The sequence below is a fragment of the Labeo rohita genome, unplaced genomic scaffold (assembly GCF_022985175.1).
Source record: "Labeo rohita strain BAU-BD-2019 unplaced genomic scaffold, IGBB_LRoh.1.0 scaffold_939, whole genome shotgun sequence".
In the NCBI taxonomy this organism is placed as follows: Eukaryota; Metazoa; Chordata; class Actinopteri; order Cypriniformes; family Cyprinidae; genus Labeo; species Labeo rohita.
Genome location: NW_026129897.1, coordinates 1 through 16235, shown reverse-complemented (window position 1 = coordinate 16235; position 16235 = coordinate 1). Strand labels below are relative to the sequence as shown.

At 34.3% G+C, this 16235-nt stretch overlaps 2 long non-coding RNA genes across 3 annotated transcripts; both read right to left on the bottom strand.

Moving 5' to 3' along the window:
- Positions 1 to 723: 723 nt before the first annotated feature.
- On the bottom strand, positions 724 to 6084 carry LOC127162424 (uncharacterized). 2 transcript variants are annotated; one of them, XR_007827345.1, is made up of 4 exons: positions 6002 to 6084; positions 2478 to 2506; positions 2210 to 2234; positions 724 to 1653 (listed from the first exon to the last, which is right to left on the bottom strand). It is a non-coding gene; the product is annotated as an uncharacterized LOC127162424 (long non-coding RNA). The 2 variants fall into 2 exon arrangements; XR_007827344.1 differs by having other exon boundaries at positions 724 to 1650.
- Positions 6085 to 8749: 2665 nt separating this feature from the next.
- Positions 8750 to 11604, bottom strand: LOC127162423 (uncharacterized). Its single transcript, XR_007827343.1, has 4 exons — positions 11446 to 11604; positions 9912 to 10020; positions 9239 to 9459; positions 8750 to 8861 (listed from the first exon to the last, which is right to left on the bottom strand). It is a non-coding gene; the product is annotated as an uncharacterized LOC127162423 (long non-coding RNA).
- Between the last annotated feature and the right edge of the window lie 4631 nt (positions 11605 to 16235).

Sequence of the window (16235 nt, the reverse complement as noted above, 5' to 3'; positions counted from 1 at the left end):
CCTACAATAGCCTCTGGAGTAAATATTGTACCTAGTATCACCTTGAAAGTGCGATGCTGTAACAGACAGAACATACGGGTTTGCATCGACGCTATGTAACACGGAGTTACCGCTACTGGAGCCACCCGAAGCTTCTTGCATTCTGCGCTGTTTCTGAGATGCACTCCGCTTACCTTTCCTCTGCATGTTTTAACACTGACAAATAAATGCAGTAAATATAAGAAAATGTATTGAACTGATAATTGAATACTTACAAATAAACCGGAGCTCCTTTGAGAATATGAAAACAATGTATAAGTAAATTTGTATCTCTCTTCACTGTTTCTGAAGATTCCGCTAGTGAAAGTAAAAACGCAAATGGTAGCAGTTTGCAAAAACACCTAATAAAAACACTTACTAAACAAATAAATTCTTATTCTTAATATTTGTATTATAATGTATCAGTTGGACTCCAACTAAGTCAAATAAAAAACGATTATATAAAATACACTATATTTAATTGATCTATGAAAAGGAACTTACTATACCTAACAATGAATATATTTTACAGTAAATATAATAAAACAGAAACTAATATTAGTTTAGACAATTTATATCAAAGTATTTGACCAATATAGGAAATTTGACCAAAAAAAAAAAAAAAAATCTGTCTGTAATCGATAGTTAAATGTGATATAAATAATACAGGAACTTAACTAATGCAATGCTAAACCAGATCTTGCTTGTTAAACTGTAACTTAGGTTAAAGGTTACTCATAAAATGAGAAAGTTGTAAAATGCTAACCACTGATATCACCAAACAATATTAAACTGTTTTATAAAAATACACCCAAAGATTGTGAAATCAACTATACAATATAGATGTTACAAGACTGAACTTACTAAACAGAAACTGGACTTTATTAATAAGAGCCGAATAAAAGCAATCACAAAAACTAAACAACAGCTAAATAAAGTGACTGTGTGTGTGTGCTTGGAGGATGATCTTCCAACGCAGTCCTCAGATCAGCAGGGCAGACTGGGAAGACTGGAGATCAGGAAGAGCAGCTGGAGATCAGGAAGAGCAGCTGGGAAGACTGGAGATCAGGAAGGGTTAGGATAAAAGTATAAAACTGTAACTTAGGGTTGTAAAATGCTAACCACCAATATCACCAAACAATATTAGACTGGTGTATAGAATTACAATTGTGAAATCAACTATACAATATAGATGTTCCAAGACTGAACTTACTGAACAGAAACTGGGATTTATTGATAAGAGCTGATTCAAAGCAGTCAATTAAACAAACGCTAAATAAAGTTGAATAATTGATAAGACTATAGAAAATGAAAAACACTATGTAATATGAAGTTAAACAGTTGGTTATCAAACAAATGACTGTGTGTGTGTGTGTGTGCTTGGATGATGATCTTCCAATGCAGTCCTCAGATCAGGAAGAGCAGGGCAGACTGGAGATCAGGAAGAGCAGACTGGAGCTGGTCCCTCTTTCAGGCTGTCTGGCACTGTAAATCAATTGGTTATTGGGTTCAAAGTTTGGGTTTGTTATTTTGGTTCAAGATTTGGGTTTGTTATATTGGTTCAAGGTTTGGGTTTGTTATACGGTTCAAGAACTGGGTTTACTGGCTCTATTTTAAAGATGCGTTAGCAAGCTGCTTCAGTGCGTTTGGGTTTGTTTTGCATTGTAGAAGAGATTGCATTGTGTGCGTTTTGGTTTGCGAGCAAGCAAGCAGCAAACAGAGCAGCGGCGTTCGGTGATCAGGCCAGATTTTTTGTCAGTTTGGGAAGAGAAAGTGAAGAAATGGCAAAGGTTTGAGAAATAAGCAGGATAAAGGTTTGAGTGAAAATGGATAAAAGGTGTTGATAGGACAGGATAGGACAGGACAGGACAGATAACACACACACACACGCATGCAGAGACACATACACACAGAAGAAGAAACAAGTTAGTTACATTCTTAACACAGACAAACATGCCTATATAAAAGTACAGGAATTATTGAATTATTAAATGCTAATAAGAACTATATTGCCATTGCATGAATCATTTTTAATACAATAATAACATCAATAAGTAACTTACTTTTTTGTTATTACTGAAGATGGAAATTATTATTATTATTATTTTTTAAATCTTAGTAATCAACATTCCCAAATTTCACTATAAATATTTGTTGTTGTTGCAAAAACCTGTTTAACAATTCTACTCACCTAGATGGACAAGACTTCCAATCCACTGTAGACAAGAGAAAAAGAAGAAAAGAGAGACAATTTAGATGTGTTCACACAGGTCAAATAAGTCCTCATGTTCACATTTATCAAACGTTTGTATTGTAATACACTCTTCTTCAAGATATATTATGTTGTCCCATAATAATTCATTAACATGCTGCAGTGATTTTAAAACTTTCTACCAATCAAAATTAAGTGAACATACAGTGCAAATGGCATTACAAATTAGCATTACAGTCGTACTTACATGGTGAGCGTCACCAGATATGACCAATGCTGCAAACAAAAGAAAACAGGTGTAAAGAATTCCATTCCGTTAAAAGATAATCACAACAATGTTAAAAAGCACTATACAAAATATTACTCATTAAATAAACAGACTTTAGAAAAATCTGACAAAATCTGAAAAAAGACATTCAAAACAAATTCATGATGATACTCAACCAATAATTTTGAGTAATTTAGTTATAGCTCTCAGTGGCGGGCGGGGGCGGGGTTAATAATCTCCGTTAATAATCTGTTACACAGAACTTTATTATATTAAATATTTATAAAAAATTATTCACACCTTCACAAAATCCAAAAATTCAGTGTAAGAGTAAAAAAAATGACAACATTATTTATAGCAAGATTATTTGATTCACAGCTTATTTAGAGTTTTGACCTCGACAACCCAACTGCATTTACCGCAAACAGTCTAAACTAAAAGATTGTTTTGGTTTAATCGGTTCAAATGAGTCATTAGTTTGCGAATCGGACGTGTCATTAGCGGACTTGTACGCATTGTGCGATTATCCCGGCAGTCATCGCACAAGGTTTGTCAACACAGAAAACATTTCATCATTGGATAGGTTTTGTTTAGTTTATTGAAAGTGTTTTTCATGTCAGCTGAATGGACGGAACGCTTTTCAGAGAAGATAAGGCAATGTAATTTTTTTTTTTTTTTTTTTTTTTTAGCACAACACCCAGCAGTAATTCAGGAAAAAAATACCCAAATGCTTCATGTGAAACTTCGGTCTTCCGATCTTTTACCATCGTGTCAATTCTCAATTGATGTGTATTAATATGCGCGAGGGAGCGAGAGAGAGCAAGACAGTTTGAAGACAGTGAGGGAGCGCGCGCACGACCGGGCCTCTCTCTCTCTGCTCGTTCTTTCAGTAATATGCGCCCTATCGCGAGCGCAGCAGTCATGTACAACACTCACCGATCAAATAAGGTCTTAGCGAGACAACAAAAATCGCTTGTGTTGTGAGAGAGACGCGTGAGTGACAGAGAGACGGAGGGAGAGCAGGGAAAGGAAATGCAGCTGAATGAATACGCTGCGTGTTTTAAATAGCGTATTTTTTGTAATTCTTTTTATAACGAAACGCAATATGTGGTGGCCGGTGTTGATTCTGTGGCGCATCGCCACAAATTAGTCTATGTGTGGGAAACACTGGCTCTGGAGTTTGAAAAAAAAAAAAAATTCAATTCAATAATAAAAATAAACTGCATGAAACCAGCAGAATGTGATGCATTCATCTGAATGGATGAGCAGGGCATGTGGAACTGAAGTAACTTAAAGGAACCGTATGTAAGAAATTTATTTCAGTTAATCATAAAATGGCCCTGACATGTCACTAGACATTAAGAAAACATGTTCATTTCAAATACTTATATCACTGACAACAGTGGTCCGGCCAGGATATTGTCATTTAAAAGTGAAAGTTGCAGCCCTCAACTGATGTTGATGTTGTCATGTTGTGTTTTGGTCTGAGGCGCCACCCTCCAGCTATCTACCAATCACAAAGTCAGTAGAGTTTCGTCATCCGGGTTGCCAGCTCTGCTCTAGTTACAGCTGCAGCTACGAACGTGTCGGATAAAACATGTATAAAGTTACGAAACCTAAAAGACCTCGTTATGAATCCGAAGTACGTCGTGACAAAGTCCGAGATAAAACAAGGATTTGTATAGGAGAGGCCTTTGACAGATGGAGATGGCTGAAAATGGAGAAGAATTTTAAGACAGATGCCAACGTTGCTAATTTTCTCCTGGACAGGTAAGATTCATCTATGATCGCCCGTGCTAAATGCGTTCATAAAAAGCTTTATATCGCACCACCAGCACGGTATGAAAACAATCTATGTTCCGACTGAAATGTGGTATTACAGTACATCTTTACGAAATATTTGGCTAATCGCCTTTAGTAAATTTTTGCGATACATAATTACTTCGCAAAACATCTCTCGTGAAGCATAAACATAAGTAACAGAAGAAAAAAAAACTTATTGTGTAGGACTCGTCACTTGCCATTGGAAGCTCCTTGTAGCAGCCTACGTTCCTGCAGAATCCTGCAGCTTAGCTGGCAACCTCCAGTCAGGGGGGAGGGGGAGGGGATACGCCGTTCTACAGTATTTTGAAAGTGATTGCAGTACCAGTTTTGGCCACAATCCTACATACGGTTCCTTTAAATGACAGCAACAAATATATACGCACCTGTGGTAGATGGCAGACGGGAGATGGCAGATGATGAGAGATGGCAGATGGCAGATTATGGGAGATGGCTCTTAAAAGAGCCTTTGGGTTTGCTTATGCTGTGAGAAATACAAAAAAGAAGAAAAATCAATCATCAAAAAACATCTTATATATTATATAGGTGTGTGAGAATTTGGAAAGCGTGATTATAAAAGAATACTTACATAGCAGAGGCAATGACTGTTACTGAAGTGTAAAAGGAAGAAGAAGAAAAACATCACTGAATATCTGAGTCAATGTGCAGATTAATTACACACAATATAAAGAGAAATCATCACTAACCAATCAATTTGCTATGTCTATGATCATATAATGTCTATAATACTATATACAGTAAGTCTGAATAGAATAGTGAGAAATAGAATGTACTGATGAACTTTATACAGTCAATAGAATTTATTACACCAATATGTTATGAATATGAACATCATAAGTAGATTATACTGCAACAAATTATGGAAAGAAAAAGAATTGGGTGGACAATATGTGCTAGAATATGTGTATGTTCCATATAAGTAAAGGCTACAGTATCTACAGACATTATATCAAAATGCTATACTATTATAATGTAATACACAAGTGTGATCATTTATACTTAGCCCATTTATACTTAGCCCAGTTACAAGTAACAAAATTTTCCTGATGTAAACATGGCCTAAATGTTTTACTTTGATTATATAGGCCTATTTATTACTTATAATGCAAATCTTCTCTCTTCTCCGGCGCGCGCTCACAGCAAATGAAAGTAACGTTAACATTAACTTTTGTAATGATGTAAAGCAAAAACATAGGCTACATTTACACATAGTAAATAATATATATATATATATAAAAATGTGTGTGTGTGAAGCTGAATCTGCCCGTTATCAATCATGAAAGGCCGGAACATGAATCATACGTATTTGACCCCCTCGCAGGGAGTTTGATTGACAGGCGATCTGACCAATCATAATCCGCCATTTTCTCCGACAAAGCAGTTAGTAGATTAACGTTGGAGGGTTTTAACTTGAGAAACGGTGTGTACAGACTTCTTTCCACGGTTAAAACAACATTCCTCCTGCTGTTCATTTATGTTTACTTGATGCTATAAATGAACTAGAAGGAAGAGATTATATGGTTCACGAGCAGCTGCCTTTAACTGAGGCTTTACAGCGATCTGTCAGACACACTAAAGAGCCACAAAACCGTATTTATTGCTTACATTTCTTTAAAAAATGACCAAATTTGAAAGGTGAGACTTAGTGTCATCAAAAGTACCCTGGTGTGTCCTGTCTGTCAGCGCGTTGTCAGTCTCCCCTCAGCTCCGCGATGTGTTGTTCATTGCATGAGAACATGAGTGGCGTCGCGTGAGTGACTGCGATAGCAACGGTTACTAAAGGGGGCGGGTTTTGCGAACGCTCAATAGAGAAGAGTAGTGTAGGTTTAAGGTTATGTATTACATTTACATGGAATAAAGCTTCGTTTACGTTTGTATTTAAGACGTAAAGCCTTCAAACATGTTCAATATGTACACAATATCGACCTAGCCTGGCCTTTATATCCATAGCTCGGCCATTAACATCCCTTCATATCAATAAATAAAATGAACAAAACGGACGTAAATGAATTCTGTACGTTTAAGATAAACATTTAAAACATAAATTAACTCAGAAATTATCGTTACCTCGGATAATAAGTTAACAATAACGTTAGTAGCTAGTCGGCCGCATTAGGCCTCTGAGTTTGAACAGCATTTATGAAAGTAATACCTAACGTTACTCATAAGTCATAATACTCAGTCATAATCAGGCTAAAATAAGTTTACTTTTAATCCAATTAATTAGTTCACCACTATTTTGATATTTTTTTCCGAATTTTAAAAGACAAACACTTACCTGACTGAAGCAACGAGTTCGTCTTCGACGAGAGAGAGCCGAATGATTTCCCACACGCAGCTCCAGCAATCTCATTGGTTATAATCAATCACGTGCTGAAAAACTTATAATGAATACTCATACTAGTGCTTAAAAATAAGTTTATTTAAATACATTAGAATACATGAAGTTCATTAAAAATAAGTTCATTTAAATACATTATAATACATACAATTAATAAAAAAATGTTCATTTAAAAACAATACAGTTCATTAAAAACAAGTTAATTTAAATACATGCATTATTATAATAAATACAAATCATTAAAAATGAGTTATTTTAATGCATACATTATAACAATAAATATAATCATTAAAATCATTTCAATAAAAACATTTCTTTAAAAAAATCTAGGCATGCACACAAGAAAAAAAGAAAACCATTGGCCAAAGGTCATGTGCCTTGGTGATATGTCTGATTGGACTGTGAAAAAAAACAGAACAAATTAGATGCCAAGAATAAAAGACCCCTGCCCCCCATCAAGGATCATTCATCAAGAACTACATCTATTTTCTGAGGTAAGTCACTTTGTACTTTTCTATAAATGTTGCTTAAAAGTTGTAACTTGACAACTAAAAACATAATTATTCCAATAAAATTAAAGTGATAAGGCCTATGATGGTGACAAGACAGGCTGACAATGGAGGATTAATTAACTGACAGGATTTAAAAAGATAATTATTTCTGAAAGTGAAAGTGTTAAGGAAAAAAAAAACATTAAAATATATTATGACAGGATTTGTTCTGAGAGGAGTATTTCTGACAGTAAAATGTAGTTTCTGAAGTAATTTTTTACCTTAATTTAAGTTACATTAATGATTTTTTACTGTAATGAAGACATGACAATACAGTAAACTATATTATGACAGGATTTGTTCTGAGAGGAGTATTTCTGACAGGAAAATGTAGTTTCTGAAGTAATTTTTTACCTTAATTTAAGTTACATTAATGATTTTTTACTGTAATGAAGACATGACAATACAGTAAACTATATTATGACAAATTTGTTCTGAGAGGAGTATTTCTGACAGGAAAATGTAGTTTCTGAAGTAATTTTTTACCTTAATTTAAGTTACAAATGATTTTTTACTGTAATGAAGACATGACAATACAGTAAACTATATTATGACAGGATTTGTTCTGAAGGAGTATGATGGTCTGACAGGATTTGGAGTATTTCTGACAGTAAAATGTAGTTTCTGAAGAATTTTTACCTTAATTTTTTTTAATGATTGTTACATGAATGATTTTTTACTGTAATGAAGACATGACAATACAGTAAACTATATTATGACAGGATTTGTTCTGAGAGGAGTATTTCTGACAGGAAAATGTAGTTTCTGAAGTAATTTTTTACCTTAATTTAAGTTACATTAATGATTTTTTACTGTAATGAAGACATGACAATACAGTAAACTATATTATGACAGGATTTGTTCTGAGAGGAGTATTTCTGACAGGAAAATGTTGTTTCTGAAGTAAAATTGTAATGTGACTCTAAATTGAGTTTGACACCACTGCACTAAACCAACTGAATGGTGCATCTTTTGGACATAGTCGTATTATTTGCCTGATGAATTGCCATTGGTTTTCTGTTTTTAAGATGATGATACATGGGGCAACTTTTTGTTGTTGTGGTGGGCACTTTTCCATTGAGATATCCAGAGAGAAATTTGTTGCCCATCTTAATGGAGAAAGTGCCCAAGCAACATTGCTCAAAGTTGCCTGTGTATTATCACCTTTACTCTTTCAATCAATCTTTTCTCTTTCTCTTACCCTCCAGAATGTCAGCGGCAAGTTTGCCATACAGCAGGCCTGCACCCACCCGGATCACCTGTGTGGACAATCGGACAAACCGTCGGGCTAAGTCATACGAGGTGTCCAAAAATGAAATTAAAATAGCGTCGTACAAAACCACTACAATAAGTGCCCTCAGCGATGGCGTGAGGGCATTTATTGCTCCTGTGGATGGGGAAATCGCACTGTTTGAGACCGGGAGGGCGTACATCATAAAAAATTACACCCTGTCCCACAAATTTGGACGGGAGTGCATATTTCTCAACCCCAACTCAAAGAAATTCCAAACTGCTTCCTTCGAGTTGCCAGAGGAGGCAGAAAGGTCAGCGAAATACCTCCTGAATCCACCAACTGCCCTGCTGTCTGGGGAAGAGCAGGACCTATTCACAAGGGGAGGGTTCATCTCTCTGAAGGGAGAAATTTAAAAAGTGAGCAAATTTACTAACATTATTCAATAAATTCAATGTAGTTTTTTAAGTAATTTTTTACCTTAATTTAAGTTACATTTAAAAAACATTTAAAAAAAAAAAAAAAAAAAGTCCCTCTCCCAAACTGTATTTCTATAGCCACAAATGTTATGGTAATTTTTATTAATATTAAGATATTCTCTGCAATCATTTTATTGCATTTTTTGTGCGATTAAGTGATTAAGGTTTTAATACAGGTTGAATTAAGGCAATGTTTTGTTTAAAGACGCATTTTAATCAGATTCACAGCCAATGTTATTTTGATTATGTCTAAGCACTAGTAACTGTATTCACTTGCATTGCATTAACAATCCTACCCTTGTGATCATGCAGTTGCAGGTCCCCAGGATGACCCGAGTGGGTGATGGAGAGGTCCCCATCAGAGACCTGTCTCTCCGGTGTGGCCAGGTGGTGGTGGAGGTGTCCCTGTGGCGTGACGAGGCCCTGGTGGAGCTCAGCCTGGGAGATCACATTGAGATTTCGTGCCTCAGGGCGAGTCTCAAACCTTCTCCCAAGCTGAACTCATCCAGCTATTCAGCTGTGGAGGTACACAACATTATGCATCATGTAACCTAATTATTCTCTAATTGATCTTTCTGCATCTTCCTACACTCCTGAGTGTGTACCAAGTGTATATTCATTGGTAATAATTTATATTGGTAACACTTTAGAATTAGGCACTATTAGTTAATATTAATGCATTGACCAAGTACAGTACTTGTCAATCTGTGTTACACATAATGTTAGTTAATAAAATACAACAGTTCCAAAACTTTCCCTTTCATAACGTTTTAGTAAATGTTGAAATTAACAAAGATAAATAATATATGCTTCAGAATCATTTTTCTTTCTAGATCATGTGGTCAACTAACATTAATAGTGTTCATGTAATGACTCGCGTCTATTGATATATAATTCCTTTGCTGAGACTTCCGTTCATGTTATTATATTTCAGAAGACTGTAGCTGAGCCAGTAGAGGTGGAGCTCACCTTCATCGGGGTGTTGGAGGGAGACGGAGGTGCCACAGTTCTGCTGTCTGACGCATATGAGGAGTACACAGTCCCGGCAGCACTGGCCCTCGACATCGCTGCTGATGACCTGCCAATAAAACTTACACTCACTCACCAAAACAAAACTGTTCAGAGTATTGAACCACTGGGGGAGATGTTTGAGGGAATGTTTGAAGAAGTTTGACTTTTTTTTTGTTTTTAATAGTTCAATTTTTTATTAATTGTTTTATCACTTATTAATTGTTACATTTTTTATTAGTTTTTTCATTCAGGAATTGTTCCTTTTAATTAATAATAAAATGTGTTTAATACATTTTGCTTTAAGTGTTTTTCTATGCTTTCCATAAATGTAAATTAAATAATCATTAACCTAAGTCTGATGCATTGTATCACCATTCCCTACCATAAACAAATGCTTAATGTTGCTTTGATCTTAATGCTACCATGTTAACATTTGGTAGGGAGGTGATAAAATGCATCAGGCTTAGGCTAATGATCATTTAATTCTTCATTACTTATACAACCGTTTGTAGAAAATGTTACTCTTAAAGGTTGTATACGGAATAAAGAAATAGAGAGTAATTACATAACATTAACTCATTATAACAGTTAATTTTATATTGATATAATACTTATATAGAGAAGTACACACACTATTTTCTTAAATAACAAAGTGTTGTTTGTTTGTTTTAAACATCACACTTAAAATTGACATGACAAACTCCTGGAGGGCCACAGTCCTGCAGAGTTTAGCTTCAACCCTAATTAAACACACCTGATCAGCTAATCAAGTCCTTTAGGCTTATTTGAAAACTGCAGGCATGTGTGTTGAAGCCATAGACTGTAAAAAATAGGTTGAAGCAGAGTTGGAACTAACTCTGTAGGGCGGTGGCCCTCCAGGAACTTGAGTTTGACACCAGTGATATTTGCCAACAAAAAAAAAAAAAAATAAAATTAGGTGTTGATTACCCATTGGCAAATTTTTAAAAGCAATTTTTATACCCATTATTAAATACGCTGTCCTTTCTGTCAAATAGTTTGATTCAACCTAATCTAAATAGCTTTCACAAAATATTAAAATAAAGCTATTTAAATTAGGTTGAATCAAACTATTTGTCAGAAAGCACAGCAGATTTAATAATAGGTATAAAAATAGCTTTTAAAAATTAGCCTTTGAGTAATCAACACCTAATTTAACTAATTAATAAACCGATATAAACTAATATTATATTATATTATATTATATTATATATATATATATAGCCCATGGAGGTCATTTCAAAGTACGGTTTAAATATAAAACAAATGCACATCATTATAGTCGAGCATTGCTCATGAAACTGTAATGATTGATGTCGATTAAAAGATACATTAATCCTTTTAAGGCAATCATGTATGCCTGGTAAGTCAACAAACGTTTTTGAATTAGGTGATTGCTTTATAAGCATTAGAAAATCAAGACATTGTTATTTTAGTAAGATGAAAAACAAAACGATTATAAATAAAATCTTACCTGCTGCAGTATTTGATGAGAGAATTGGTATCACTCTGTGGGTGCGTTCGAAACCGCATACTCAATGAGTAGGTACTTATTTTCAATAAGTACTTACTTAACGAGCACTAAAAGAGTACGTACTCTACAGCCAAATCTCGTTGAGTATGAATGTGATCTGCACGTCTTCCGCCATGTTGACGTTATCATGTGACCAACGACGTTATAACAAGTGCAACAACTTAAAATAGCATATAGCGACAGGTTTAATTCATCTTTCTATAAATATTTTGATATTGATGAAATTTGTTCATTTTGTGCTCATGTTGAAGAAACAGCTGTTCTTTTAATGTGATTGTAGTATAACAGATACGTTTTGGGTTCATTAAGGTTTTTGTATTTTTTTAATTCTCAAAGAAATAATTTTTGTTTTACGAAAACCCAAATTCTTTATTTTTTGAATAAGTTATTTCTTTTGTTTTATATTCAAAATTGTTTATCCAAACGCAAAGCTAGCTTAAATTCTTGTTGAATTGAATCCTTTTTCATCCCTGAGGCTTATCAATATCAAAAACAAATCCAATTTTTGATAAACAATGTGAATATTTTGATTATTCAGAGATATTTAATCATATTTCCGTGTATATAATTGCATACTATGATGTAAGCAAGCCTAATAGTTATGTTCTTAGTTTTTCTCATTATGATTGTTCATTGTTAAAGATCAATACCACCTTTCCCTGAGCTTGTAATTGTAAGTTAGGTAGTATTAATAATAAAAAGAAAATAAGCACAACAGGTGCTCAAACACCTCATAGCATCAGTAACACAACAACCCTACCTATAGTACATCTTCCTCCATGTTTGCAATATCTGCACAAAGGAGACGTGGATCCGCTGCTCGAAGATCTTGTGTTTGGAGAAGACAGTTGATTTTACACTCAAAAAATTTAAGCATTACTACTTAGAAATTAAGATTACCTCAGAATGCACTGATCAATAATAATAAATGCTAACCTATAATTAATTATATTTTTAGTAAAACAAGCATGTTTTTTTTTTACAATCAAGTAATTAATTAATGCATATGTTAATGAAACTTATATTTTATTTACTGATAACAACATGGATATATGAGTAAAATAATAAAGTAACCATGAACATAAATAAAGACACATGGAACAAAGCTTTATTCAGACCGACAGGTTTCGAACGTACTTCTTTCTTCACGTACTCATTTTTCCTACTATACAGGTCCTTTTCAAAAAATTTGCATATTGTGATAAAGTTCATTATTTTCTGTAATGTACTGATAAACATTAGACTTTCATATATTTTAGATTCATTACACACAACTGTGGTAGTTTCAAGCCGTTTATAGTTTTAATATTGATGATTTTGGCATACAGCTTATGAAAACCCAAAATTCCTATCTCAAAAAATTAGCATATTTCATCCGACCAATAAAAGAAAAGTGTTTTTAATACAAAAAAAGTCAACCTTCAAATAATTATGTTCAGTTATGCACTCAATACTTGGTCGGGAATCCTTTAGCAGAAATGACTGCTTCAATGCGGCGTGGTATGGAGGCAATCAGCCTGTGGCACTGCTGAGGTGTTATGGAGGCCCAGGATGCTTCGATAGCGGCCTTAAGCTCATCCAGAGTGTTGGGTCTTGCGTCTCAACTTTCTCTTCACAATATCCCACAGATTCTCTATGGGGTTCAGGTCAGGAGAGTTGGCAGGCCAATTGAGCACAGTAATACCATGGTCAGTAAACCATTTACCAGTGGTTTTGGCACTGTGAGCAGGTGCCAGGTCGTGCTGAAAAATGAAATCTTCATCTCCATAAAGCTTTTCAGCAGATGGAAGCATGAAGTGCTCCAAAATCTCCTGATAGCTAGCTGCATTGACCGCAGCTGACATGGCACCCCAGACCATCACTGACTGTGGGTACTTGACACTGGACTTCAGGCATTTTGGCATTTCCCTCTCCCCAGTCTTCCTCCAGACTCTGGCACCTTGATTTCCGAATGACATGCAAAATTTGCTTTCATCCGAAAAAAGTACTTTGGACCACTGAGCAACAGTCCAGTGCTGCTTCTCTGTAGCCACCTCTTCTCGTTGTGCAGCGTTTTCTGCCACACTTTTTCCTTCCCACAGACTTCCCACTGAGGTGCCTTGATACAGCACTCTGGGAACAGCCTATTCGTTCAGAAATTTCTTTCTGTGTCTTACCCTCTTGCTTGAGGGTGTCAATGATGGCCTTCTGGACAGCAGTCAGGTCGGCAGTCTTACCCATGATTGCGGTTTTGAGTAATGAACCAGGCTGGGAGTTTTTAAAAGCCTCGGGAATCTTTTGCAGGTGTTTAGAGTTAATTAGTTGATTCAGATGATTAGGTTAATAGCTCGTTTAGAGAACCTTTTCATGATATGCTAATTTTTTGAGATTTTTGGAATTTTGGGTTTTCATGAGCTGTATGCCAAAATCATCAATAATAAAACACTAAAAGGCTTGAAACTACTTCAGTTGTGTGTAATGAATCTAAAATATATGAAAGTCTAATGTTTATCAGTACATTACAGAAAATAATGAACTTTATCACAATATGCTAATTTTTTGAAAAGTAGGCATATTCGAACGCACTTTAAGTATACGTTCGTCCGAATCTCGCAAGAATTAGTCCACTCGCCTACTAATTCTACCTACTTTTTGAATTGAACATTTAAACACTTATTCAGCCATCTGATTGTATGGAAGTATGCGGTTTTGAACGCAGCGCCTGTGTCGCTGCCGCACTGACATGAGCTGAGCACATGGCATGAACGCGGTAAAACTTCCGCGAATCCGCAGTTCTTTTATTCACCAGCCATCTGATTGGGTTCAATACACCTAATGCTCAATGTATGCCAGAACACTTTTAATTTATTTTCACATTTCACTTTGAGATAGTGACAGTCGTAAAATATTTATTTTGATTCAGTAGGGGGATTTAATTTTTTTACCCACATGTCTTGAATTTTTGTCCATTTTGGAAAGAGCAGGGCAAATTGTGTCTCATAATAGCAATTTAATTTACTCATTATCTTTACATGGTTACTGTACAACGCATATCCAGGGCCAGATTAGCTGTTCTCAAAATATAAATGTCCTACTTTTACTAGTTGTTGCAATAAATAAATGTTATGATGAAGATTTTAAAATGTGCTCATATAAACAAACCCTTGTTATTACTGTTTAAATTACAGTTCAAAGTTGGGATTTAGAAAAGTTTTTTGTTATTGGTGTTAATATTAGAAAGACAGACGGATGGATGGATGGATGGATGGATGGATGGATAGAAAGTTTAGTTAGAAATAAATTAGAAAGAATTAGGAAAAAGAAACAGTTTAATTAGAAAAAGAAAGAAGGAAAGAAAGTTTAGTAAGAAAGAAACAGATTAGTTAGAAAGAAAGAAAGATTAGAAAAAAAGATTAGTTAGAAAGAAAGAGAAAAAAAAAAGTTAGAAATAAAAAAGGTTGAAAGAAAAATAATTAGTTAGAAAGAAAGAAAGAAAGAAAGAAAGAAAGAAAGAAAGATAGATAGATAGATAGATAGATTAGTTAGAAAGAAAAAAAGGTTTGAAAGAAAGCATTAGTTAGAAAGAAAAATAGATAAGTTAGAAAAAGAAAGATAGAAAGATAGATAAAAATAGTTTGAATTATATCTATCTATCTATCTATTCACATTCAAACTATTTATATCTTCAAACTATTTATATCTATCTAGCCTATCTATCTTCAAACTTTATCAATCAAACTAAAACTATTTCAAACTGAAAACCTTTAAACTTTCTTTAAACTAAAAGCTTTTAAAACTACTTAAAACTTACTGGCTAGGCTTTCTCAAGCCAACTTAAAGTTTGCTAACAAACTTTTTATCTAGTTATTCTTCTTCTGAGACTAAAATTTTCTAACTCGTCCTAGGGCTTTAACTCTACAAACTCCAAACTCAGCCCAGATCTTCAGACTGATCTGAAGTTAGTTGCTATATCTTTTCTAACTGATCGGACTTACGATTTTCCTAAAAATGGCGTTTAAATTTGGGAAAAATCCCATAGACTTACATTGACGGAATGTTCAAATGAGCCAACACTTTTCAAATCCCAACTGTCAAAATCCCCAGAATCCTTTGAGCCTCAATCAAACTTCCCTTCTATGTACTGTATTTCTAATCCATTCAAACTCATTCAAACTCATTCCAAATCTATCTATCTATCTATCTATCTATCTATCTATCTATCTATCTATCTAACTCTATATATCTATCTATCTATCATCTAACTCTATCTATCTATCTATCTATCTATCTATCATCTAACTCTATCTATCTATCTATCTATCATCTAACTATCTATCTATCTATCTATCTATCTATCATCTAACTATCTATCTATCTATCTATCTATCTATCTATCTATCTATCTATCTATCTATCTATCTATCATCTAACCCTATCTATCTATCTATCTATCATCTAACTCTATCTATCTATCTATCTATCTATCATCTAACCCTATCTATCTATCTATCTATCTATCATCTAACCCTATCTATCTATCTATCTATCTATCTATCTATCATCTATCTAACCCTATCTATCTGTCTATCTATCTATCATCTAACCCTATCTATCTATCTATCTATCTATCTATCATCTAACTCTATATATCTATCTATCTATCATCTAACTCTATCTATCTATCTATCTATCTATCTATCTATCTATCTATCTATCTATCTATCTATCTATCTATCTATCATCTAACCCTA